At 48.5% G+C, this 27,616-nt stretch overlaps 1 non-coding gene across 1 annotated transcript; it reads left to right on the top strand.

The window, feature by feature from the left end:
- The first annotated feature begins 24,301 nt into the window (after positions 1-24,301).
- TRNAR-UCG lies at positions 24,302-24,386 on the top strand. Its single transcript has one exon. It is a non-coding gene; the product is annotated as a tRNA-Arg (tRNA).
- The last annotated feature ends 3,230 nt before the right edge of the window (positions 24,387-27,616 follow it).

Genomic DNA, 27,616 nt, shown 5'->3' with positions numbered 1-27,616 from the left:
CAAAAAAAATGAATGAATGAGTGAATGAATGAATGAATGAATGAATGAATGTAAACTATTAAGTTCTATGAAATGGACTGCTTTCCATATGCCAGCCACTGGGATAAGCTTTAAAAAAATACATCATCTCATTTAATCATTGAAACTCTTACATACTGAGGAGTATACCTGGTTCTAATTTCCAGATGAGGAAACTGAGGTTTGACAGGGGAGACAGGGTGGAGCAAGGCACCTCAGCCAGCGAGTGCTGGCGATAGGGTTGGGGGTGATTCAGAGCCCCCAGATCCTGAGCTCCTGATAAGACATCATTTTAGCCCCTTCACTGACCACTTCCCCAGGTGATGTGTTCCTGGAAATCAACACAGAAAGTCAGGCACTGGGAGCTCCGTGTTTCTCCCTGTCTCATAAACAGAGGCAAACCAGGTCCTGAGTGAGACAGAGGTGCTCCGGCTTTGCAAACAGGAAACAGTGGCGGGATGTCTGTGGTTACCACGTCTGGAGCAGGTGCTCGTTTCGCTCCAGGCACAGTGGAAAGCAGGGCATATACACTGTTTCATCCAGGCTCCCAACTCCTTCAGGCAGATGGGACAGTTGTCATGTAGCTTCATAAAACGCACAGCACTCGGCAAAATGCAGGGAGAGTCTTGCCAGAGGTCACATAGCAGATATTTGGGGTTGGGGGGGGTCAGTGAGAGGAGTCTGTCAGATGCCCCAGCCCTGCCTGATCACCTTCCATCTGGTGGCACAGGACACCAACCAATAATGCACTCAGAGCAGTTTTTATGGAAAACACAGAAGGCATATCACCTCGCATCCAGTTGGAGGTAAGTCTAAGGATGAGACTTTAAAAAGTGTAAGGATATAGGGGTGCCTGGGTGGCTTGGTCGGTTAAGCGTCCCACTTTCGCTTAGGTCATGATCTCGCGGTTCGTGGGTTCGAGCCCCGCGTCGGGCTCTGTGCTGACTGCCAGCTCAGAGCCTGGAACCTGTTTCAGTCTGTGACTCCTTCTCTCTCTGACCCTCCCTTGCTCGCACTGTCTCTCTCTCTTTCCTAGAAATAAATAAAACATTAAAATAAATAAATAAATAAATTAATTAATTAATTAATTAAATTAAAGGTGTAAGGATATAGGCAGGACTACAGCAGGTGGGCGTGACAGGTGAGCCCTGAGCGCACTGGCCTTTTGGTGGGAACTAATCTGCTACGAGGCAGACCTCAGAATCCCCCGGGGAAGGGAGGCCAGGATGTGCCTCACCTCCTGGGGCGTCCACGGTGAGGGGCCCTCCCTGGCCTCCGAGAGAACCGTGAGGGATCTAGGGGTCCCCTGAGGAGACTCTCACTGAGCTATGACAGCTGAAGAGCCCAACCCTCCCAACCCTCCCACGCTTCAGCAGATGGAGGGATATGCTTTGCGTCCCATTACCAATCCTCCCCCCAAGAACAGTGTCTTGTATTTGGATGGAGGCAGGGGGAGTATCAATCTAGACTCTCACCTTATACAACAAAATAAATTCCAGATGGATTTTAGAAGTCCAGAGTCAAAAGTAAAAATTGATAAATATTTGAAGCCAAAAATGGGTAGTTCACGACACAGGGGAAGGGGAAAGGCATTTCTTAAGGAGGAAAGCAAAGAAATGAATCCCAAAGGAAGGGAAAAATTGGATAGATCTGTGCACCTTCAGAAACTGAAAAAATAAATTGGTGTACAATGAAGACATAGTACATGAATTAAAATCCCACTGACAAACTTAGGAAAGCTATTTGGAACACTTATTACAAGCAAAGGGTTAGCGCCCTTAATATGTTTTTTACAAAGCTCTTACATATCAAATAGAAAACACTGAAAGGGAAAAAGAGCCAACGGAAATGAACAAATCATTCCCAGAAGAAGAAATGTAAATGAGGGATGGACAAACGTGTATGGTCAATTTCACTGGGGAAAACACTGTCGATTTGACAACAGATTTCACGGAGTTGAAAGGTGAGAGAGGACCCTTGACTGCTTCTGGATGGGGAGCCACTTTTCTGGAAAACACCTAGTTTCTTATCAAGAGCCTTAAAAATTCAGCTTCTAACTCTGTAATCCTGCTTCCAAGGACCCGTCCTCAGGGAAGATCGTGGACGCAGAGACCGGAGCCTCCCTGAATCCCTGCGCTGTTCAGATCGTAAACACTATGGAATTCCATACAGCCGTTTAGAAGAGCTTCTAAAGGCTAATGACTAGGACATCATATGGTGAAAATGCTGTACATAAAACTGCATTTCCGGAGCACCTAGGTGGCTCAGTCAGTTAAGCACCCGACTTCGGCTCAGGTCATGATTTCACAGTCTGTGGTCTCAAGCCCCACATCAGGCTCTGTGCTGACAGCTCAGAGCCTGGACACTGCTTCAGATCCTGTGTCTCCCTTTCTCTCTGCCCCTCCCCCACTCGATCTCTGTCTCTGTCTCTCAAGATAAAATAAAGACATAAAAAAAATTTTTGAAAACAAACAAAAAAATGACCTTGGTATGTGCGTGAGCGTGGGCTTGCATGCCCCTATATAAATGCAGAAATATTCCTAGAAGAAGAGTCACCATGAAATGGGGTTGGGAATTGGAGACAGTGTTCTATTTTCTTATATTTGTATATGTTATAAATTTTTATTGTAAACACATTGTTTTTATAACAAAGAAAAACGTTAAGCCAATGCACTAAAAATTTGGAAAAGCTGTCCTCAATTTGGGGCTGCTTCAATAGGTAGGAGCTCAAAAGATATATATGGGTAAAGCAGGCTTTGTCAATCTGGGCACTGTTTTTTGTTTGTTTTTTTTTAATTTTTTATTTATCTTTGAGGGAGAGAGAGAAAGAGGAAACACAAGCAAGGGAGGGGCAGAGAGAGAGGGAGACAGAATCCAAAGCAGGCTCCAGGCTCCAAGCCGTCAGCACAGATCAGCACAGAGCCCAACATGGGGTTCAAACCCATGAACTGTGAGATCATGACCTGAGCTGAAGTCGGACACTTAACCGACTGAGCCACCCAGGCGCGCCTCAACCTGGGCACTCTTGCCATTCTGGGTCAGATTATTCTCTGGGGTGGGGATGTTTAGCAGCACCATGCAGCCACTGCCCACCAGGTGTCAACAGCAAACTTCCCTAATTGTAACACTAAAAAATATCTTCAGACATTGTTGGATGTCTCCTGAGGGTCAAAAACCACCCGTGGATAAGAACCTTTGCAGCCAAGGGTAAAAAGGGATTACTTGTGGCTCTGGGGGTAACATCTATCTATCCTTTTGTGCATTCACTCATTCATTCGACAGATGTTTGTGGGCTTCCTCGCTCCGTGGCCCAGCTCTAGGGGGTACACAGCCAGGGACGGTGCTGGCTCCAGGCTCTGCCCTTAGGAGCTCATGGTCTAGCAGAGATGGCCACTGTACAAACAGCTATGTTTGTTCTGTGGGATGGGTATTAACAGAGAGCGAGACAGTGTCAATGTGGATAAATGAAGAGAGATTCTTAACTGTTGGGAGTAACAGCGAGGCCAATGTTTTAAAGGACATCCCTTTGCATGAGGACTGCGCTTTACAGTTTATAAAGTGGATCAGCAGGGTCTTGGCAGGAAACAGATGGTGCACTCACTGGGGTAACCTAGGAGAGTTTAAGAATGGGATCTTTACAAAAGCGACTGCAGGGAAGGGAAAGTGACAGGGATGATTCAGAAGCTGTGGGGTAGCAACAGCAGGGACCCTGTCTATCCCTGGGCCAAAAGGGGCCACGGGAGGGACTGACATCAGATCCTGGGGAGCCGCAGCTGCTGCTCTGGGGAAAGCTACCCAATAGAGCAGGGGAGGTGTTGGGTCAGACAACCCAGCCACTGCCGACCCAGAGCCAGGCAGCGGGGAGGCAGAGAGGAGGAACATCTCAACCTCACTCCTCTCCTGCCCTCCAGTCTCCTGACACGGCCTCCCATTGGCCCAAACATACTGGAAGCCAGAGAGCAATGGGGCCCGCTGATACTGTCCACATGAGCCAGCTACTTGAGTTGAGCTGCCAATGGAGAAGGATCTAGAAGCGTGTGCAGAAATGTCCAGAATAAAAAGCACCGCCTCTCACCTCCTCACTTCATCTCTACCACAGTCTTGCAAGATAAGTTTTATTATCCACCTTTATACAAGAGGAAGCTGTGGTGCAGAGAGGTATGGTGGTTTTCCCAAAGTTACACAGCAGGAGGATATCAGAAGGGAGAAGGGAAGGACCCAGGATTGAAATCATGGTTTCCTGAGCCTCTGAGCCCCAGGCTTTACAGTTAGGAGAATCTGGGTTCAAATCTCAGCCCCTGCACTTATTAGTTTCTGACCTTCTGTGTCTCTGTAAAATGGGGTTAGTGATTCTTGCACCAGCGAGGCTACTGGATCAGGTGAGTGTGGGGCCCTTGCTGGGTGGAGAGTGAGCTGACTCAGGCAGAGCTTCGCTCCCACTCTGCACCCGATAGTTATTAACCAGAGCATCAGACTCTGCATTAGGCATGGGGCAATTTGTCCACCTCCTCCTCCACCTGCAAGATCGACCTCCACACTCAGTGGCCTCATTGAGATTCAGGTCCTCAGCTCCGGGACTCCATCCCAGTGTCTGGTCAATAGCTTATATTTTTAATTTGTCAATAATCAGTCAGGACCTTGGCCAGTGCCCCGCAGAGGGCTCAGCAAGATCACTCAGCCAGTGCAGTGAGGCGGGGCAGCGTGCATGGATGGGGGGCGAGAGGGGGGACAGACTGTGAGCAACGCTGACAAACTCAGGCAGGGTATTGAGGGACAAATTGGTACTCATAGTGTCCTGACTTTCAGGTCATGGCTGGGGTGTCAGAAGACCTAGGGAAAATGGGTAAGTACACAGGATTAAGTCAACAAAGCCTGGTTCAAGTCCAGCACCACCCCTTTAAAAATAAGTGGTCTTGACCCAGAGGCTGAATCTCGCAGAGCCTCCATTTCCCCATTTGTCAAGTGGCTTCCGTAATAACAAGGCATAACTCATAGGGCTGTAGAAGAGTCAAGCGAGTTAAGACACGCAAAGAACCTAGAACAGTGTCCGGCACACAGCAAACACATTACACACATTCACTCTTGTGACTTTTATTTTTTTCAGTCAAGCAAGAGATAAGTAAAAAGTAACTATCAGTATACTTACGGATTCTCAATACAGATGGGAAGCCTGACATTCACAGAAAGGAAGTGATCAGCCCAGTTTTACAAATGAAGAAGCTGAGGCTCAGAGAAGTCAACTCACTTGTCTAAGATCACACAGCTGGGATGTGGTGGAGTCGGGGCTCCAAACCTGGTGCGACTAACCCCAGGTCCCATGATTCTAATCACCAGGTGAAATAGATTCTACAACACAAGTATCCAAAACCTCCTTCCCTTTGTTCTTGGCATTGTTTTGTGAACACGTGCATTGCTTCCTTTTCTCTCTGACAGCAGACACTGGGTGCCCACAGGAGGCTGGGGCAATGAAAATAGAATGAAATCTGTATTCCTCATGAGTCCTCAATGCATTCTGCCAGTACAACGCATTTCAATTCTTACCTGCCCTGTGCTCCGGCCAATGAAAGAGCCCAGGAGAGGCCCTGGACAAAAGTGTCCCAGAAAGACAGGACCCATCTCAAAGTCAACGGACAGTTTAGTATTAGAGCCTGGGCATGAGCGCAGGTCACCCAGAGCCAGCACCTGTCACCTTTCCACCATCTTCATCTGCATGCCTGGCCTTCTGCCTCTAACATCATGAGTGCCTGGTCCTTGATCTGACCGTCATGGCACTCTTCTTCCAGACTTCATGGCCAGGTTCTGCAGAACAGGACCAGCCCCTGTCATCATCTCACAGCCCTGCCCAGAGGACCCCACATGAGGCTGGGTCCCACCTGTGGGGATAATAATGGCACCAGTAGTGTTTGCTGGACCCAGAGCCTGGACACCTGGCTTCCCCACCTCTTAGAGATGCTGTCCAAGTGAGTACTCCCAGCTCCCAGAGTCTCCCACCTGTATTGTTTTGTGGCTTGGAGCATTCTCTAAAACCACCCAGGTAGATGCTCCAACACTAAGTGGGTTGTCGGGCAGGCTCAAGAGATACACGCAGTCCCATGGCTTTCCCCGCTGCAGCCTTCAGGACCCACAAAGCCCTGGAGATTTCTTTCTATCTTCATCCTGCCAGGCTCCTCTGTCTCCAGAGAACCTGCCCCCTGAGTCTGCATCTATTGAAATATGCTTTTCCACCAGAAAACTCCCCAGACATCAGTAGAATCCTCCACAGGTAGAATTCAAAAGCGTTAAATGCCCCCAGAGAATCCCTGAGCTCCTGGGACCACCTGCAATGTACCAATCACAGGCGGGATCTCAGAGAGCTCCCAGGACATCAGTTCTTCAGGAGCCTTGGTGGTCACCTGGCCCAACCCCTTCCCATTGAACAGAGGGGAAACTGAGATTTGGAGATGGGGAGTGGCTTGCTCAGAGACATACTCACTGCTGATGCAGACGGAGCTGGGATCCTGTCCTCAGTGCATGACACCCTTCACCTCCACACCAGTGCTGGGAGCCATGGGTGGGCGAGAGAAAACCCATCCTCAGGGCAGCAGATAACTCCATGGGAAAAATGCTTTCTCAAGAGTCTCCTAAAGGGATCATCTTCTCAGACCGTAGTGGATGGAATCAGGAAGGTGAGTTTTGTCCATGTTTTGCTATTAGCTTGTAGTATGGACCCACAGAAGCCGCTTCCCTCTAGTTACTGCATCTATAGTGGGTCATAACTAGTCACTGAAATAATCAGGAGGATAAAGCATCACCACCACCATCATCACCATCATCATCACCTTTTATTCCTCCTCCCTCTCGTCTTATTCCTCCTTCTGCTTCTTTTTCTCATTTGTTAAGCATTTACACCCATACTTGAGACTTACTTCAAAAAAAGTTTATAAGAAGCTTAGGAGGAAGGTCCTATTACCTTATTTTCCAGACGATGAAACTCAGGGTTGGGAAGATTTATTGGCTTGTCCTGGGTAGCCATAAAACCCCCAGAGTGGCAACCAGCATTTGGACCTGGACAGAGAGCGGAGTCGGCAGCCTTAACCCCTGCTTGACCCTCCACCCACACAGGAAGACTTGGCCACTGCTGAGACCCTGCAAAGGATGGTGATGATTCTTCCCACTGATGTGCTTATTGGTTTCACAAACCAGAGAAGTCACGTTTGAACCCAAGCATGAAGCACCCGGTCAGCATCCCAGGAAGGCCAGCTTTAATTCATCTTGCCTCTCCCTCCCCGGGATGGCGGATGGCAGGTGGGTTTGCTGAGGAGCACTCAGATGTGAAATGGGTCAGAGAACAAATGAGGAGGGGGAATTTAACGTGTTTGGGTTCCTCCGTGGCTGGGGGCCATCCATGCGAGAAGCAAGTTGAGTCTACAGATTTCCCATGGGGCTGGCAGTGTAGGCTGTCTTTATGACAGGGACACCTTGGGCGGGGAGGTGGGAGAAGCATTTCTAAGCTTTTATACCAGCACAGGGTCCCTTCCAAGTTTTTTCACCATTCAAAGTGCCTGTCCCACTGGCTGTACGGCCAGATCGCCTCTCTCTGGGCCCTACTTTTTCTATCAGTAAAACAGACACACTGGAACTGAGGGGAAAAACCAACAACAGTGCTGGATTTCTCCAGCCACAAAGCCCTCACACTGATCAGTGGCCCTCAGTACTGTCTACACATCAGAATTACTCAAGAATGTTTCTTAAAAATGTCAACGCCCAGGCTCTGTCCTAAACCAACTGAGTAAAAATACCTGGAGATTGGGTTCAGAAATCTATATTCTTTATTTTTTTTTAAATGTTTTTTATCTATTTCTAGGAGAGAGAGAGAGACAGCGCGAGCAGGGGAGGGTCAGAGAGAGAGGGAGACACAGACTCCGAAACAGGCTCCAGGCTCTGAGCCGGCAGCACAGAGCCCGACGCGGGGCTCGAACCCACGAACCGCGAGATCACGACCTAAGCGAAAGTCGGACGACTAAGCCACCCAGGCGCCCCAAGAAATCTATATTCTTTAAGACTCTCCAGGCGGCTCTGAGAGTTGCTCTATGTCACCCTTCGAGCAATGCCTGGGGGAGGGGGCGGTTGGGACACGCCTAAATAGCCAGCCCCATTTGACTGCTGAGAAACTAGGCCCCAGGCAGGGAAATGATTTGCCCAAGTTCGCAGGTTGATTAGCGATAGATTCTGGGGTAGACTGGGGGCGTCTCTGTCCAGAGTGCTGAAATGAGAGGTGCCTGCACTGTGGCCTGAAGCTGGTACATACACTGGGTTCTCTCTCCCCCACCCTCACATAGACTGCTTTTCCCATAAGACATTTTTCCTCTTGTTTCCGTTCTACTTTTCTCTCTCTCCGTGATATTCTCTCTCCCTAGCTCCCCCAACTCCTCCTTCCCATAGATCAATTCCTTCCTTCCTCTCTCCCTCTCACCTTTTCTCCATTTCTCCCTTTATCTTTTTCTCCATCTCTTTCCCTTTCATTTTGTCTTTCTCTCTACCCTTCTTTCTTGCCTTCTGTTTCTCTCCATCTGGCTCTTTCTTTCTCCTCATATCCTTCCTTCTTTCCTTGCCCCAATCTTCATTTTCTCAGCTGCTCCTCCAGGACGCTGGACTTGACTTTCTTCCCCAGCCAGCCCTTCTCCCTCTAGCTATTTCCCTAAAGGAAACACTCCACCCCAAGTTCTCCCTCACCTAGCCCTTTAGAGATGTCCAGCTTCTCTCTGTGATGTGATGGCCCATTTGGAAATTCAGAACCAAGATCTTCCTTCCTTTCAATCTCCCACTGCAGAGGAGGATTTCTTCCAAATAGAGACACTTTCCTTCAATCAAAAGGCCTCACCTATCAAAAAGCACCTACTGTGTGCTACATTCTGGGAAACAACATGAATGAAGGTGGTCTGATCTCTTCTCCCTTCTTTATGGTAAGGGAGACAGAACACAAGCAAAGAATTTAGACACTGATTTTAATTTCTTGACATCAAGATGATAGTCAAAGTTTGGGGATGGACGGTGACTTGGGGTGGAATGGGACTGCATTATGTTGAGAGATCAAGGAAAGTATATCTGAAGAACTGACATTTAAACTAAAACCTGAATGATGACATAGTCATGCAAAGGGTTCATAGAAAAAGGATTGAAGTAGAGGGCACAGCAAGTGCAAAGGCCCTGCAGCTAGAAAGAATTTGATAAAATCAAATAACAGAAAGACGGTCTGTGTAGCCAGAATGGGGAGAACAAGGCAGAGCAGATCGTGAGATGAGGTTGATGACTGTAACCAGTCTCTGAATGCCCTTAAAGACCTCAGAAAAACAGAGCTTGTCTTTTGTTTTATATCCTGGGCTGAAGCATGCCTGTCATTTGATTCCTCCCAGGTGTAGTGAGGTGGGGAAGAGTGGGCATGAGGTGCAGACTGTTTCATGGATGGCGCCTTAGCTTCAGGAGGTCTTTAAAGTTTGGATCCTGCTCTTTCCCCTTCCACTGCTACCTCACCAAGGCACTTCTAACCCACCTAACCCCCTGCACAGAACCCACATAGAAGGCCCTGCTTTGGTCATGGTAGCTAACACCATTACCACCACCATCATCACAATCAGCATTACTTCTGAGTGGCTCCAACTGAAGTAAGGATGAAAGTAAGACAGGGATTAAACCATCCCTATAGGTCTAGTTCAAGATTTTTATCATGGGGGTCAGGACAAATGGATTAATCCTATAAGCACTTATGGAATGCCTAGTGTATGCAATGCAGAAATAAACACACCCCTGGAGTGGCTAATATGAGCACTAATATCAAGAACTGTCAACATTTATTGGGCATTTGCTAGGGGCCAGTCTTCTTGCTAAAGGCTTTACATGAACTATCCCCTTAAATCCTTATAATAATACCATGAGCCTTTCCACTTTTCATATAAGGAAATCAAGGCAGAGAGAGTTGAAGTGATTCATTAAACAAAATCTGTCTACTCTCCCTGTCCTTGAGGCAGTTATTGCCTGCTTCACTTCTCTGCTAGTCCCCCACAACTCTGCACTAATGGGTTAGTGTACCTTAGAGGTAGTGTATAGTTCAGCCTGCAGGCTGAGATCAGAGTTTGTCCAAATGAGTCCAGTCATGGCACTTATGGTCTATTGGTACTTGGATTCACTAAAATTGTTTCTTTATGTGAAAGAAAAAGAAGAAAGACAGAAAGAAGAAAGGAAGGAAGGAAAGAAAGAAAAGAAAGAAAGAAAAAGGAGGGAGAAAAAAGAGAGGATGATTGCTCAATAAATGGCAATTTGCATGGGTGTAATCATGGTTTTAAAATTCATATCCATGTTAGCCACGGCCTTTATGGGTAACTTCTTAAGCCCAAGGAATGATCCAATTAATGGTGGAACTTCAGGGACATTGTCAAGAAGAAGGGATAGTATATTTTTGAGTGAAAGACTGGGAGTAGTGGCTCACCCAGAGGTGGAAGGTTTTAATAGGGACAAACTGTCCCTCTGCACTGAGATGAGTGTCTGTCCCTCTCCTTAGGAAGCCCAGAAGGGAACTTCTCCTCCCCCCCCCCCCAGCACTGATGATCCCCCGCAAATACCCTGCCTCAGAGCTGCAAGCTATTTCACTTCTTCTCCAATGCATGACTAATCAGCGCTTCATCGAAGGCAATATTCAATCGTGCTGTGGAAGTAAAGGGGTAAGCTCACATGCCATGTATCACCCCAGGAGCTCTTACTGGCAGGAGATCAATAATCCAACGATAGACATTTCATAATTAAAAGACGACGAAGAAGAAGACGATGAGGAGGAAGAAAGGCAAGGCCCCTAGCAGATGGCCCTGCATTTTCCTTGGCTTTTGGGTTCCCAAGGCTTTGGGGGACTTGCCAGAACAAGGAGTCCTGGTTGGAGCTGTCCCAAAAGGCCGGCTGGGACAGGGCTTCAGTAGAGTCACATGGTCTGTCCCCCGCCTCGAGGCTGGCTGGGAATGAATGCTGCCATTTTTAGACATGCTGAAGTGCCTGTTAAGATCCCTCTAGGATGCCTTTCTGCATAATCCCAAACTGGCTGGAGCAGGTAGGTTTCCATTCTCTTTCCAGCTCCCACATCGCCATCTTTAAGTCAAGCTTACAGATTTCCCTCTGGGAAAATTTCCACTTCAGGGTCATTGGGTTCAAGTGGAATGAATGTGACCTCCACAATCCAGAGAAGGTCCTGGAGATCACATCCGGCCAATAAAAATGCCTCGTTCATTCTCAAGGCCACCATTGGCTAGTGGATGCCAATGGAACCCAAGCTTAGCCAATCGGGGTCAATTCTGGGAGCTGCCCCTCTCTTCGCTGGGGTTTCCAGGTCAGAACAACTGAAACCTGAGGCTGCGGGGGGACTATCTTGTCATCATGGAGAAATAGACTTTTCCCGGTGACATTGGTAGACCTCTGAATTCAGCCCCCGGCAATTGAGGTTTACTTTTAGTTCATGAGAACCTATAAATTTCTCTTTTGCCTAAACTAGTTTGAATGGAGTTTTCATCTCTGTAAGTTAAAAAGTCCAAGAAAATCCATTAGGTTTCTTCTTGTCTATTTGTTTGATCCACCCGTCCAATAAATGAGTAGTTTAAAGTCAAAGAAAAAACACGGCTATAGTTAGATTCAAAGTCCAACTATATACTAGCTGTGTCATCTTGGGAAAAGTGCCTAAGCTTTTTTTAAAAAAAATTATTTATTTCTGAGAGTCAGAGTGAGCAAGGAAGGGGCGGGGGGGGTGGTGACAGAGGATCTGAAGTGGGCTCTGTCTAGGCTGACAGCAGAAAACCCCATACAGGGCTTAAACTCATAAACCCATGAGATGGTGACCTGAGCTGAAGTTGGACACTTAACTGACTGAGCCACCCAGGCGCCCCTGCCTAAGCCTTTTGAAACTCGGTTTCCTCAGCTGTAAAATGGGTATAGTCCCTCAAAGGGACTGTTGTGAAGATTACCTAAGATAGTTAAGTATCTAATTCTCAGGGAGCATGAAATATGGCTTAATCCATCTCTGACCTTGGAGTCTCACTCTGCCTAGAAAAAGTGAAGCTGTCCATCTGAGACCCACCCTTGTTCTCAGCGTCATCTGCAAGAGCAAACTGGACCTGCGAGGATGCCCTTGTGTAGAAAGGAAGATGTGTGACAGCATCACCTGGACCACAGCCGTCAAATAAATATTCATAAAGCTTCACTGAGGGTACATTTTTCGTCAAATGCAGAATTAGCAGAAGGTAATAAGGATGTTTTGAAGACAATGCATCATTTGTTGTACATCCAAATGGCACCATCCACTTTATTTGCACTATCTTACACCATTTTCACAGTTCTCTGAGGAAGCTGTGGCTTAGAGGGATGCAGCGATTGGCCGACGGTCACACAGCTCCCAAGACTGAGTCCAGAGTCTGGGCACCAAAGTGCTCCAAATTAATGCCTCTCGAGAGGGAGGCGTGTACTGGGCACTGAGCAAGCCTCTCTGCACAGCTTCCTATTGAACCCTCTTAGGATCCTTTTGAGAAAAGCTTAGGACCCATTTTAAGGTAAAAAGCAGCAGAGCGGGGTGGCAAGTACGCTTAAAGAGGGAAAGAAATATCTCATTGCTCAATTTGGTATGATCTGCAGACTTTCTATTGTATGCATTTTACCACAATTTAAAAATAGCAAAAAATTTATCTTTAAAGCACATATGCACATATCCTTTGACCCATTGCTAGGAAACTTTGCTGGGGCCATCACATCGACATCCTCAAGCCGGAAATGTCCCATGGGTCCACCAATGTAGTCCAGATTTTAAAATAAGACATCATGTATAAGAAACCTCAATTATTTTTTAAAAGCTGAAGTAGAACTCTGTGTTCATTGTAAAAGTATCTAAATCTAATAGTAAATGAGACAAAATGCAGAACAACAAAAATCCCAAAGGCAAAAACCCCTCCACTGCCCATCCCTTCCTCCCTTTCAGCTTCACCCCTGCAACTCTCCACCATGCTCCCCACCCTAGATGTTTTCCCCCTTCTTGCTTCAGCTTTAGAGCCTTTGCTCATCCATCCCCTATTGTGGGAATGCCACATCCCTGAAGAGCTCCCAGTCAGCCACCACGGCAATGTCTCTCTCATCTGGACTTGCTGGCTTCTCCACGGGCAGCTGTGTGCCCAGCACCCAGCCCCAACCTACCCCAGAGGAGGGACACGACACACATGCACTGGATGTCCAGTGGTGGGACTGGTGGGACTATGACCAGAGCCTGTCCCTGACCTTGAGCCTTTTTCTCATTTTTCCCCAACCCTGTTGAGTTCATGCGGGGTCGGGGGGCTTTGGGGATAGAAGTGATGTTTCTTAGACATCTCCTTGGATCCAGGTCTCCATGCTGCCCTTTCACTTACGTATTTTTCCTCTTCATCTTTACTTTTCTCCTTTGATTATCCCATTTTACATGTAAGAAAACTGAGGCTGTGGGCAAACGGACTCGGTCAAAGGTTACCCGGCTGCCTGTTGCTGGGTTTAGGGTACAAACCCAGGTGGGAAGGAAAGTGAAATGGAGTGGTTGGCACACCCAGGACCACATCACATCGCCCCCCCCCCGCCCTCGTCGCATTCCAACCTAGTGCCCTGGAGGAGTTCTTACGCCTGATCTATAATGTGTCACTCATGCTGCACCAGCCAACAAGGACCGGCCACCAGCAAATTGACCCATGGCCGGCTCTTCATTCACCATTGAAAGGGATGTCCGTTTGTTAAGAAGCCCACGGGCTGTCCCGAGAGCTGTCACCCTGTGACAGTATTGACAGAGCCGGTGTCCCCACCTCGTGAAGCCCCAGTGTACACATGTGAGGGGGCAAGCCCATCCTCTCTTGCAGAAAGAATAAGTGCAAGGAATTAAGAAGACTGATTAAACAGACAGATGTTTTTAGTCGGCAATAGAAGTGTCAACATGATCCTAATTAATGAATGTGTTAATGGCTGTTCTCTGTTTGAAGACAATAGTCCCCGCCTTCGAGATGTATCCACAGCGACTCTCAGGGCACACGGAGAGGCAGGCGCGGAGCTGCATGGGGCAGGGGTGCCAGCCACATGCTCAGCAAAGGGGTGCGCAGTGCCGCAGAGTCACCACACACCACACACCACACACCACACACCACACACCGGTCCCGCAGGAAACAGGCCGGCCACTCGGGACACAGAGGGTGCCGGAGCACACAGGCAGGAGCACTTTCCCAGCACACGTCCGCCACACACACACAAGCCACACACTGAGGTGCACCACGACACACAGAAGACAAGTACCTGTGCCTTCTGCACCAGCCCCACCCCGCACAATGCACACAGAGCACAGTGTCACCCACCCGACACCCAAGCCCCCAGGATACCCCACGCCATCCACACAGCACATGCCCAACGCACACACAACGTGCATGCATGCAACACACCTCCGAACCCCACACACAGGCTCAACATGTATACACCCCGCACACAGCACACCATAACTCACACACGTGCAATCCCACAATGTAGCTCGTGGTGCACAGAGCACTAGCCTGACACACTTAGCACCCACATTCAAATGCATATTTGGTATCAATAGTAAAGATACTCACTGTGTGTTCATCTCACCTACTAGACTCTATACTGAGACATAAAAACACAGAAATGAGAAGGGTGAGTCTCTTTCCCTCAGGATATCCCAGGCCTACAGAGAAGCCTGAGTACTGCCCTGTGAGATGCATCAAGAGACTCTCTCAACATCATTTACCCGCTTGTGTTTCCACAAGGAAAAGATGTGGGAAAGACTTGTTACCCAAAACCAGTGCTGAACAGTATTGAGTTGGGCTGTAACCACTCAGTGGCTTTTTCATAAAGACACCAAGGAAAAACCATTCTGTAACTCTTACCTTATTTATTTTTGGCAGTGGTATTTTTATTTATCTCAGAGGATCTGGGGGGGGTGTCACTAAACATGTCTCCCTTTTTACCCTGGCTCCTAGGAAGCTCGATGCTAACATTTTGATCCATACACAGTAGGAGTGTTGGTTTTCACAGTACAAATCTCTGAGTGTTCGAACTGATGCTATTTCATGTTCTTACAGGAATTTTTCTATTATTCTATTCTTAAAATATACTTTTACATGACTAATCTCTTTCTGAAACAATATGAGGATAGAAGCATGGGGAAGAAAGATCGATTTGAATTAGGTAGATTTATTAGGGCAGGACGGCTGCTGGAACAAAGAAGCTCCAGCTCTCAGTGGCTCAGCACAACAAAGGTTTATTTCTTGCTCAGAGCACAGTCTAATGTGGGTTTTCAGGACACGTGCCATCACCCAGTATAATCACTCAGGGACCCAGGATTCCTTGCACCCAGTAGCATTTCAGATATAAAGGGGGAAAGGAAGGATCACTGAGGTAGCTGGATCTTTAACCTAACACAAGGAAGATCTCAGGACTGACATACAGGAGGCCCCACGGCTGTGTCCAAAGGAGGGAAAGGTGGCCCCCGATGGGAAAGAAAGAAAAGACACCGGAGAGGAGTCGGGCTCTGAGGTGGGCATTGAGGGCAAGCCAAACCTGGGTCTGCCGAGAGGGTAAAAGGCATATCGACAGATCTGGACAAATGTACAGAGATGAGGAATGGTGGGGAGTTTGTGAAGACCGCAAGGAACTCCTTCCGGACCAAGAGTGGAAATCAAGATGGAGGTGGCGGGCTTTTATGGTCGAAAGGAAAGCAGAGCCTGACCCAAGACAGCCTTGAGTGTCAGGCACAAAAATTATCTCCTTATGCCATAATCTTTAAATTACCCAACACTGACCAGGTGCTGGGAACAAGGTGCTTCCCTTGTGAGTATCTTATCGATTTCCATAGCAACACTCTGTGGCTGAGTACTCCAGTGATCGGCATTTTATAGGAGTGGACGCTAAGGCACAGAGAGGTTAAATGACTTATCTGAGTTCACACAGAGAAAATGGCCCCATCAGAGGAGGAAATGGTGCCCTTTCTTAGCTGCTATCCTCTGGGGTCTCCAGAACAAGGGCTGCCCTGTGTTGTGGCCATCACGGTGACAGGCTCCACTGGATGGGATATCAGAGGGCAGCCTGACAGGGGTCAGCAGCCCAAGTCTCAGAGCCAGCCATGTTCAATAGCTCAGCCCCCAGCCCTGGGTGAGGCAGTCCAACTTAGAGCCTCTTTTTTCCAACCTGTAAAATGGGGTGATAATGCCTCCATTCCAGGGTTGCAACGTGAATGTCATTTACCCCAATGCTTAGCACATGGTAAGGGCCGCATAAACAGCAGCCATTATTATTATCATTGCGGTTGCTGTTTTTGTTGTTTTTAAAGGGATGGAGGAATCAGGGAACCGGCCGCTCTACCAGCCAAGAGACAAGTAATTTGGGAATGCTCTAGCAGAGGCCGTGGAGAGGGACAGCTGTGAGGGAGATTAAGGAAATTCACGCGGAATATATGTACGTCTGGTACGTATGGCGCTTTGGCAAAGATAGAATCGGGATGGATGCGCTCCTCCCCAGAAAGATGTGAACGGCATTTGGCATCCCTTGTTGTTCAAGCCAGGAGCAGTCCTGTGTGTGTCTGTGTGTTTCATGGAAATGCGGGCGTGTGTCGATGTAAATTGCACAGGGCTCGGAGACACAGAGGCGGGTGGAGAACAAAGAGGGGCAGGCTCTCCGGAGGAAGAACCTGGTGGCTGGGGGTCCTGGGGGCTAGATTGTGAGTCTGAGTTCTCTCTCCTACCCTGGGCCGGAAGTGAGCACTTGGCCTCCAAAGACTTGTCTCCAAAATGGGGCTGAGATCGCTTCACCCACCTTGACTCTGGGGCTGGGCTGGATCTACTTTTGAGGCCCCTTGCGGCTCCAAGATCCTGGGCCTGTGAGAGGGGAAGGTGGGTCCAAATGTGAGAGACTGAACAACTCTGAAGTTCCAAGATGGTATCTTGGCTCCTCAAAGTCAGGGGAGGTAAGAGAGAAGGGTCAGTAGAGGTGAAGATATCAGGAAAGAGAAAGAAGGAATCTGAGAAACTTAACAGAGGACCATGGGGAAGGGAAGGGAAAAAAATAGCTACACATAGAGAGGGAGGGATGCAAACCATAAGGGACTCTTAAATATAGAGAACAAACTGAGGGTTGATGGCGGGAGGGGGTCAGGGGCGAGGAGAAAATGAGTGACGGGCATGGAGGAGGGCACTTGTTGGGACGAGCTCTGGGTGTCGTATGTAAGCGATGGAACACGGAAATCTACCCCCAAAACCATGAGCACACTGTACACCCTGTATGTTAGCCAACTGGCCAATAAATTATATATAAGGAGAAAAAGGAACTCCTAGAAATGTTTAGAAAAAAATCCAGAGCAGGGGCTGTCCCTGAGTGGGCTCTTCTTTCAGATCACGAGCAACACCCCTTGTCACCACGCCGCTCCCTGAGGCCTCCTGCCCGGGTCTCCTTTGTGCCCACTGTCCCCTCTCCCTGCTTTATTAGTCGTGTGCAGTGGGGGTGACCAGCAGAGGACAAACGGAGGGGACCGGAAACAGCACGGCTTCCCCAACTCTCCCCTGGAGGAAGGAACCCTTTTTAAGCCCTTTAACCGTCCCGGAATGAAGGACCAACATCAAAGCTCAGGGAAATGGACTTGGAGGCTGCACACCGAGGTGCAGACAAATCCTGGACTCCAGCATCAGCCCGGCTCGGATGGCGAGTCCTGGGTTCAGCTCACACAGGTCACAGGTCCTCCAACAGGAGACTTTGTTTCTTGGGGCCTCAGTTTCCCCACCTGTGAAATGGAGCCGGCGATAGAACCTACCTCCCGGGATAGATGTGAGGATCCACAACCACGACTCTTGTCGAGTGCCTGCCTCGGCGTGTGGCGTGGGTCCCGTACCTGTCATTTACTGCCTCCCTTTTGGGGTCACGGGGGACATGGTCTCATTCAGCCTTCTGTGGCCGTGCCTTCATGTTTACAGAAAGCCCTTCCTTCCTTGAACCAAACACGCCCAAACATGTTTTTCTCCCCCAAAATATTAGTCTCCGGCTGCCTCTCCACTTACGTAATGATTTAGGAAAAGATCAAAATAAAAAGTGGGAAGCTGTAGGCTGTGACACTATTTTTTTTTCCCTTAGTACACTCTGATTATGTGTAAACAGCACATTGCAAATTATTTCCTCTTTATTTGTCAAGTCCTCAAGCCACCTCGAGGTCCCTCAGAATAAGTAATTGGCTCTAGGACATTGCATGACAATTGGCTTTGAGTAGACATTTATCTCCAGGGAGTCTTCCTCCAGCTGGTGACTATTCCAGGAAAGAGAGTTCAGGGTAGGGGAAGGCCAGATCCACACAACCTGGGGGGTCTTTTGCGCCCTCCGTGGGATCTCCTTTGGGGAGAGGGGTGGTGGAGAGATTGTTTGAAGAAGCCCAACTGGATTGACCTGGATTGATCCTTGAGGCTCATTTGCTGTCTCAGAATCCCTGAGAATGACTCTTCCCAGAAGCTCTTGAACCTTGAATCCCCAGGTTCTATCTTTAGAACTTTGTGAACTCCACAGTGTTTTGGGGAGCAGGGAGTATGAGTGGGTATAGCCACAAATTCCCATCTCCTCTAACCTTGGAGTTTTGCAATCGTGGGTTCAAATTTTGGTTCCATCACTGAAAAAAAACCTGCAGAATTCTTGGTGAGACATACAACTTCCCTGGGCCTCTGTTTCTTCATCTTTAAAATGGGCATAGTCACAAAGCCCCCATGGTGGCTATGGGAGCATAAGATCAGGTATGCAAATGGGAGAGCAGCTTGCCCAGAGTGCCTTTGACTAGATGAGGAAAAGGCCGGGCGATTAGAAAATGTACCCCTTCCTTCAGGTGCATGCAGTCTTACCCAGGGGCCCCTGAGCAGTTTAAAGATTGAGTTCAGCTCTCCCTTGACCCTGTGGCTAGGAGCTCTTATGCAGTGCACACCCTACACAACTGTACCCGGCAGCCCTGCATGTAAAGCACTCAGTATACACCAGGCTCAAGGTAAGCACTCAGTATCTGGCAGCAGCTATGGTCACTGTCATCATACATGATCATTTCAGTGATTCTGACTCTTAAAACCCATGATTGGCTAAGTACTTTAAAACTTTACTATCTCTTTAAAAGAAGAAGAACCCAGGTTGGAATCCCACTGACACCACGTCCTGGCCATGCCTCCTTGAAGAAGTTCCTCACCCATCTGAACCTCAGTGTTCTCAATTGTAACATTAGAAAACACTAATTTGCACCTGGTGGCAAGGTTTTGGTTACATAAGAAGTATCAGAAGTACCTACCATCTGGTGCCTGGGATATGCTAGGTGCTCAATAAATATTCATCTCCTCTCTGCCAGGAAAAAGAAACCTCTCCACCATGGCTTTTTCCTTTAGCACAGGCATCCATGGTCGACGTGTTTGGGAGAAGAAAACCGTTGCAGTGGGGATGCTCAGAATTTTGAAGTATAACCTCCTTGTAGGCAAAAGTACAAGTTTGGAATCAGAAGATGAGGGGCCCAGCCCTTGAGTACCCTCACCCCCAATGCATCTTGTGACTTCGGGTTAGTCACAGGCTCTCTGAGATTTGGTTTTGTCTCCTATGAAACTGGGGGCAGAGTAGACAAGGGTTATTGCATATTTGACACAGCAGAGGCACCTTCAATTCCAAACAAGCCTATGGAGAGCCATAGTATACAAAGCAGGTTAAAACAGGGATGCTCTGAGTGAAGCAAGGTCAGGCTACCAATTCCCCCACTTCCTCTAACCCTGCAGGACCCTCTGATGCTATTTTGAGGAAGCCCGGGGCAGACCCTTCCTGCTGAAATATTCCAAGACTCTATGCCTATGCTTTGATATCCACTGTCTTGCCACTCAATTCATCCTGACCTAAAGCGAGTGTGTGTGCATGCATGTGTGTGTGTGTGTGTGTGCACGCGCGTGCATGTGTGCGTACCACAAACAACTGCTCACAAAGAAAGCAAAAAGAAGTTCCACCAGCCATTAAGGGAGAATTACACATGCATTTTTCTCTGCCTCCGGCACATTAATAAAAGAGATTACAAAACTGGAATTGAGTCGAAGCAGGGCAGCTTCACAACAATTGGAAGGCAGGGGGCGGGGGGCGGGGGCCGACTGCTTCCTGTACAGTCATCTGATTTCATGGCCGTTCCCATGCTGAGAGAATCTGTCTGCGGAGGCTGCTGGGAGGATGTGGGCTCATGCATTAAACATCAGGGGGACCCTCACTACATACACTGTGGGCCGGGGGGACAGGCTGGGGGGCTCACTTGTGACTTGCCCCAGCACGGCAATGCCTGTGGGCAGAGGCTGGGAGATTGTTTCATTCAGTCACTGGAAAAATTACAGGGTGGGAGAAGAAGGAGGGCATTAAATGCAGAATGCACAATGATGTTCTAGCATCTTGACCATGGGAGAGCCACCATGGCCACTTCTTCTCAGCGGTCATAGCGAGTGGTTGCTATGCACCAAGCTCTGGGCTAGATTGGCCACCGGAGGGGACTGAACTATTGGCCCTCATCCTTCATGTCTCCCTATATCCATGCCTTCTGCCATGGGACTTTGCAGCCTTTCCTCCCAGAGCGTACATCCCTCAGCACTGACCTTGAGCTAGACCATGTGCCTGGCTTTGGCCAGTGTTATATGAAGGGAAGGACCAGGTGCCCATTCTGGGACAAGACCTTAAGAAACCTTGTGTGTTTCTACTTTTTCTCTCATACCTCTGTCCTCACCATGATAGGAATGTGTTCTGGCTACACTGACAGCCCACAGAGGATGGAAGGCAGGTGGACCTGAGCCAGACACAGCCTGCAACTCAGAGTCGTCCCACCTGACTCGCGGGACAAATCTGGATGAGAAAAAAAAAACATCTGTTGTGGTATGCAGCTGGGACTTCGTGTCTGTTTGTTAGGCGGCAACAGCTGACTGATACACTTACATATGAAGTCATTCATTTTATTCATACATTCATGCATTCTGGAACTATTTCCTGAGCGCGTCCATGCCAGACATTCTGGAAGGCAGCAGGGATATAATGGTTAATAAGAAATCTGTGAAAACGGGCAGAGATTTTGGATTTATTAATTCAAGGGTTGAACATCCCTATGTGCCAGGCATGGAAATAACATGCTGAAATTATCGTGGCAAATACTACATATATATACACATATACATGTGTGTGTCTGTATATATATGTATGTATAGTATGTGTATATGTATATACGTATGTGTGTATGTATGTATATGTACGTATGTGTGTGTATATATTCACATAGCCCCTCCCTGCATGTATGAGGTTTATAGGCAGCAGATAAAACAGCAAAGCAGAACATTTCCAAGAAGCCTGATGAAGAAGGCTGTCTCTTCCTTTAAACTAGTCACTGTCCAGTGGAAAAGATGAGAAATTCAGGAGACCATTGCAACACAAAGCATTAAGGACTAAGGTGAGACAGGTGCATGCAGCTGAGAGGAAGTGCCTCACGCAGCCCGGGGATGGAGGCAGGGAGGAGGTAGGTGAGGGAAGGATTCTCAGGGCACCAACTATCTGAGCTGAGCACTGAAGTTCAAATAGATTGCAAGCAAAGGGAAGAAGGGCAGGGATGAAGCACCAGGCAGAAAGCACAGCAAGAATGAGGGGAAGAAGGCAGGAAAGTGCACAGGGCCTGTGCATCAGCATCGGAGGGTACTTCTGTGTGTTCCTGAGAGATAAACGGGAAGAGGGAGAGACAGGGAATGAGGGGCTGAGAGGCAGCAGTGCATGAAGGAGACTGGCGCTAAGCTGAGATGCTTGTACTTGACCCAACGAAGGGACAGAGAGAGCTGCAGAAGGGTTGAGCAGGACAGCCCTGAACCTGGCTGCCATCTGAGAATTTTCAAAAGCCGGAGTGGCGGGGGCGAGACCGGAGGCAAGGAGGCCAGGCAGAGGCTGAGCCGCAGACCGGGGGAAGTGGGGTGAGAACCCACTGAGGCAACACGGGGATGGCAACTGGCCCTGCTTTTGGACTCACGGAATCAGAGATCGTAAAACTGGGTGTTCTGGGAACACGAGCTCCATCCACTCCTGCAAAATCTAGGTCTTAGAGAGGAGGATGCCATGTCCCCACGTCTCACAGCAGAACTGAGATCCTCCTATTCCTGACCCTAAGCTCATTTCACAGCCCCCCTCTGTCTCCCCTTCCCCACAATTCAATTAATAATAGTCATTAAAGAGTAACAATAATGACTATGCTCTAATGGCTGTGGGCTAGGCTCTGAGCTCAGCACGTTATGGGTAAAACGCCCAACATTCTGCAGGGTCAGAATGTTCCACTCTATAAATAAACCTGAAGATGAGGAGGCGTGAAGCAGGGGCTCTGTGAGTTGCCTTCGTCAGCTCAGGCTGTTGTATCAACTACCGTCGATGAGGGTGGTTTAAACAGTCTGTGTGGATCCTTCACAGTTCTGCAGGCTGGGAGTCCAAGGTCAAGGTGCTGGAAGGTTCAGTTCTCAGAGACGGCTATCTCTTCTCACTGTGGTCACATGACTTCTTCATAAGTGCATTGGGGGGCAGGGGGCAGGGTGGTGAAGGCTAAATGGAGTCAGGTGTCTAAGTGTCTGGCACATGGAAAGCGCTCAGCAAATGGAAGTGACAATGAAGATGAACAGATGACCACAGTGACGATGGTAAGGATGAGGATGGTGGAGAGAATCATGTCTATGCCCTGGACTGGATTCTGCGGCGTGACTGTTTATTTTTGAGAGAGATAAAGAGAGAGAGAGAGAGAGAGCATGAATAGGGGAAGGACAGAGAGAGAGGGAGAGAGAGCACATCCCAAGCAGGCTCCGAGCTGTCAGCACAGAGCCTGACACAGAGCTCAATCCCAGGACATTGAGATCATGACTTGAGCTGAAATCAAGAGCCAGATGCTTAACAGACTAACCCAGCTGCCCCTCCACTGTGTGACACTTGGGACAAAGCACCTACCTCTTTGGGGCCTCAGTCTCCCCAGTCTGTCGAATGAAGACTCTAGCCCAGGGCCCTGGTTCTCAGGGTGCAATCCCTTGACTGGCAGCATCAACCATCACTCTGAGCTTGTTTGGAGGGTGCACCCCCGAGCCCCCCACCCTCACCCAGGACTGATTCAGTCTGCAACTCTGCAAGCAGCACCCAGCCTGCTGTGTTGAACAAGCCCTCCTACTGAAGTTTAAGAATCTCTGGTCTAGATGAATCATTTTTCCATGTTTTTAAAGGATCTAAACACTCTCTTCAGACAAAATCGGGAGAAAGCAGGTGCATAAGGCAGATAAAAGCAGTGGTGCTAGGTCGAGCAGAGACCAAGCCTCTGTCCCCTCTCCTGCCCTGGCCCATGGTCCCCAGAGTGAAGGCCAAGGTGGTGCCGGAGCCCTAGGTCCTGTGTCAGTGCCTTCTGCCCGCCAGAGCCCGCCGCTCCCCGACCCACCTCCCACCCTCCCTCACAGCCACCGACCCTGTTTACATGTCCCGGAAAGTATGGATTTGTCGTGGCCTCACGAAACCTGGTCTGTTTCTTCTTTTTCCTTCTTTGTTGTTGTTTTTTAAATAGGTCTCAGCCTGTAATTGAGTTAATTATTTCCCAGAGCACCAGTTTGGTGGCTATGGCGCAGCACGAGGCAGGGGACAGAGATGGGTCCTCGGAAGCCTGTTTCCAGAAAATCTAATTTCATCATTGAGAAATCTTCTGTCTTAAGCAGCCTCCGCCACTGCCATAAATTTACATATTCTATACGCCGCGCGGGAACGCAGAGGGCCCTATTTGCATAATGCCGCTGGAGGGGCCTGCGTTTCTCTTGAACCTGAATGCGGCAGGAACGAGGAAGCAATTATTAAGCTGTAGACATTGGCAGGGAGAGAGGCCTCAGATGGATTTCAACTCCAAACCTCATTCGCCGTCCAGGCTGCTCATTATCCAAGGCCGGGCTCGCAGGCTGACGGTGGATCCGAGGTCGGGAAAACCAACAGATTGCTGCCTTCGGTTTATGCCTAGTGCCAGGCTGAGGCCGGGTACGGGCGAGCAGCTTTGGTTTCCACTGTCGATCTTTGGAGCAATCTTCTCACTGTTCCCACGAGTGAATTTGTCCCTGGGGCCGTTGTGTCGGGGTGGCTTGGCCAGCACATACCTCCCTCCCAGTTCTGGAACAGCATCTCCTCGGAGCACCAACAAGGCAGGTGAGGAAGGGCTGGCCCACCTCTTTGCTGGCCGTGCTCTCAGAAATGTTTCGCTAAGAGGGGCGCCTGGGTGGCTCAGTCGGTTGAGCGTCTGACTTCGGCTCAGGTCATGATCTCACGGTTCGTGGGTTCGAGCCCCACATCGGGCTCTGTGCTGACAGCCAGCTCAGAGCCTGGAGCCTGCTTCAGATTCTGTGTCTCCCTCTCTCTCTGACCCTCCCCTGCTCATGCTGTCTCTCTCTCTCTTTCAGAAATAAATTTAAAAAAACATTTAAAAAATGTTTCGCTAAGAAAACAGTGTTCAACAACATCCCAGTTGGAAAATGGCAGTGGAAATAGGCATTCTCTCATGCCACAGTGGTCCCGCCTCCCATGCACGCTCTCCACACTGAGGCTGCCTGGGAATCTGGGTCTTCCCGGCACACTGGTGAGCCCCTCCTATGTACCTGGGCTCAGATTCACACACCAGGGCTCATTTAATGATCTAGGACCCACAGGCCACTCTCCATAGCTTCCGGACTGTCCAGAGCTATGATTTGGACCTTCAAGTCACTCCATGACCTGCTACCCCCAACCTCAGTAGCCATGGGCGTGAATGGCCGCTCTGGCTCTGGGGGACGGCATTATGGTTTTGCTCCAGTGAGCCGCATGGAAGGCTTCCTCAAAAGCCAAGTTTTGGGCACATGGCTATCTTCTGGCAGGTCTCTGAACCCAGGCTTTCCCGTCAGTTTTTGTTTTATTTTGCTTTGTTTCTTCTATCTTGATTATTTTTTAAATTTTATTTAAATCCAAGTTAGTTAAATTATAGTGTAATAATGATTTCAGGAATAGGGTTTAGTGATTCATCACTTACATATAATAGCCAGTGGTCATCCCTAGAGGTGCCCTCCTTAATGCCCATCACCCATTTAGTCCATCCTCCCCACCAACACCCCTCCCACAACCCTCAGTTTGTTAAGAGTTAGTTAAGTCTCTTATGGTTTGCCTCCCTCTCTGTTTTTATCTTATTTTGCCTTCCCTTCCCCTATGTTCATCTGTTTTGTTTCTTAAATTCCACACATGAGTGAAATCGTATGATCTTTATCTTTCTCAGGCTGACTTATTATTTCATAATACATTCTAGCTCCATCCACGTTGTTGCAAATGGCAAGATTCTTTTTGATCACCGAGTAATATCCCACTGTGTGAGATATATATATATATATATATATATATATGTATGTATATGTATATATTGCATCTTCTTTATCCATTCATTCCCAGCAGTTTTTAAACCAGGTTAACCCCTGAAACACCCAGCCAGAAATCCACCTGCCCACTTGTATAGGTAAACCCCATGGGCATGCCTGCTAGATGTTACAGCAAAAGTGTAAGACACAACCTGACAAATTTATTGACAGAGTAAAACATCATCATGTAAAATGTGGAAAGCTGATTGCGGACATGCAGTGCTTTACTTCCTATATTTAATAAAAGTCTGTGCAGCTTTAATTTTTTTTCAAACAAACATCTTTCATTTCTGGAGAAGTGGAAATACATTTGAAAACACCAGGTCTGGGGACGCCTAGCCGACTCAGTCAGTGGAGCATGTGACTCTCAATCACGTGGGGTTGTGAGTTTGAGCCTCATGTTGGGTGTAGAGATTACTTAAAAACAAAATCTTAAAAAAAAAAAAAAGACAAGCAGGAATGAGTATTGTTAATCAGAAAATAGTAGGCTCACTTCTGACTGCCTTGATGCTGAAAATTGGTGCAGTTCACCCATCCAGAGATGACCTAGGGGACAAAAAATGTGCTCTGTGCTGGTATTTGAACAGTGAGACAGTTGTCGGAAATTCGAAACAACAGGTTTTTTGCTGAGAGAAAAATAAGTAACCTCCACTGACTAAGAGGGGCCGTCTCCTCAAAAGACCTCAATATTTTGTCCTCAGCACTGACTGCCTCGTTACAAGAATTTGGAGGGAACTCACTTTTTCCATGGTTCCATCCAACATTGAATTATTTCGCTAGGAAAAGGAGATTGCTCCTGATTAGCCAAACTCCGGGCTCTAAATGCACACGTGGTGACTTTTCCAAAGGAAACCCTGTTGTCTCATAGCTGAGATCAGAGTTTCAGAACCACAGAGGGTCTTTAAATGTAGAGTTTAGGGTTTAGGTGCGGGTGTGTCCTCAAGCCAATGCTAACATTTCCAAGCCTCAGCCTCCCAATCTCTGTCAAGGGAGGATGATGATAATACCTGCTTCATCTTGTCGTGGGGAGCAATTAGATGAGATCACGTATAGTAGTAGAGTCACGGGAAGGGGCTATAGCCTACACCAAGTCACAGAGAGTAGATGGTGCAGGCGGAACTTGAACTCAGGCATGTTTGTGCAGCTGCTGAATCACACGCTGCTACCCTCCGCAATCCTGGAATGCTAACAGCAGGTGCTTATGAAAGCCCAATCACACCAGTTGGCTCTCTGGGCTGAACTGGGGTAGGAGCGCCTCAAAGGTAACACTCACAAGGACGTGGTATTCACTAAACTGGTCACTCCACCTAGAAACAGAGGTCAGTGCTGCTTCCAACCAGCCCTCTTAAAGACCCAACTTTCCTTGCATCATAGAATGGAGTCCCCTCTTGCTTGCCATGGGATGTGGGTTGTTTGTGGTGAAGGGAGGGAGATGAAGTGACAGGAGAAGCAAATGGACCCAAGAGAAGGGCAGATTAGAAAAAAACGCAGTCAGACTTTGAGCTGAGGCGGGGTCGTCGCACGGCCAGCCCTCCATTCCAGGGTGCAGCGCGAATCAGCCGCATCCCCGGCTCCCCATGCTCCTGCAGTGAGACTACAGCTTCTGAGAGCAAGCCCTGGTGACAGAAGTAGGGGTGCCCGTACAAGGCACAGCGTGCAGAAAGAGGAGGACCACTAAGTCACAAGAGCTCACCTAACCCAGGTCCAGCAGCTCTCCCGTCACCTTTTGGGTAGAGCCTCCTATGGCTGAACACGTGTCAAGCTCATGAGCTGGAGATCCATGTCCAGATACACCCAATAAAACAAAAAGCGGAGACAGACGAAAGACGCGTGAGTGCGTGTTCACCGCCCTCTTTGCAACATCCTAAAACAGAAGTACCCAAATCTTCACAACGCCATAACCGAGAAACCATGCCCTATTCCCAGCGAGGTGTGCCATAAAGCCCCATCCAGCCCAGTCATAAGCGGCCACTCCCCGCGATGTAAATAATGACTCGCTGGGACACAGCCACAGCCACTCATTCCCCATCGCCAATGCCAGCTTTTGCCTTAAGGAAGCGAAGATGAGAAGTTATTGGATAGTATAGCCAGCAGAGCCCAAAGTATTTACTATCTGGCCCTTTCCAGAACGAAATTTGCCAACCCCTGCT

The sequence above is a fragment of the Hyaena hyaena genome, unplaced genomic scaffold, assembly GCF_003009895.1.
Source record: "Hyaena hyaena isolate Hyena2069 unplaced genomic scaffold, ASM300989v1 scaffold_19, whole genome shotgun sequence".
Classification (NCBI taxonomy): domain Eukaryota; kingdom Metazoa; phylum Chordata; class Mammalia; order Carnivora; family Hyaenidae; genus Hyaena; species Hyaena hyaena.
This window is presented reverse-complemented; position numbering and strand designations above follow the sequence as displayed.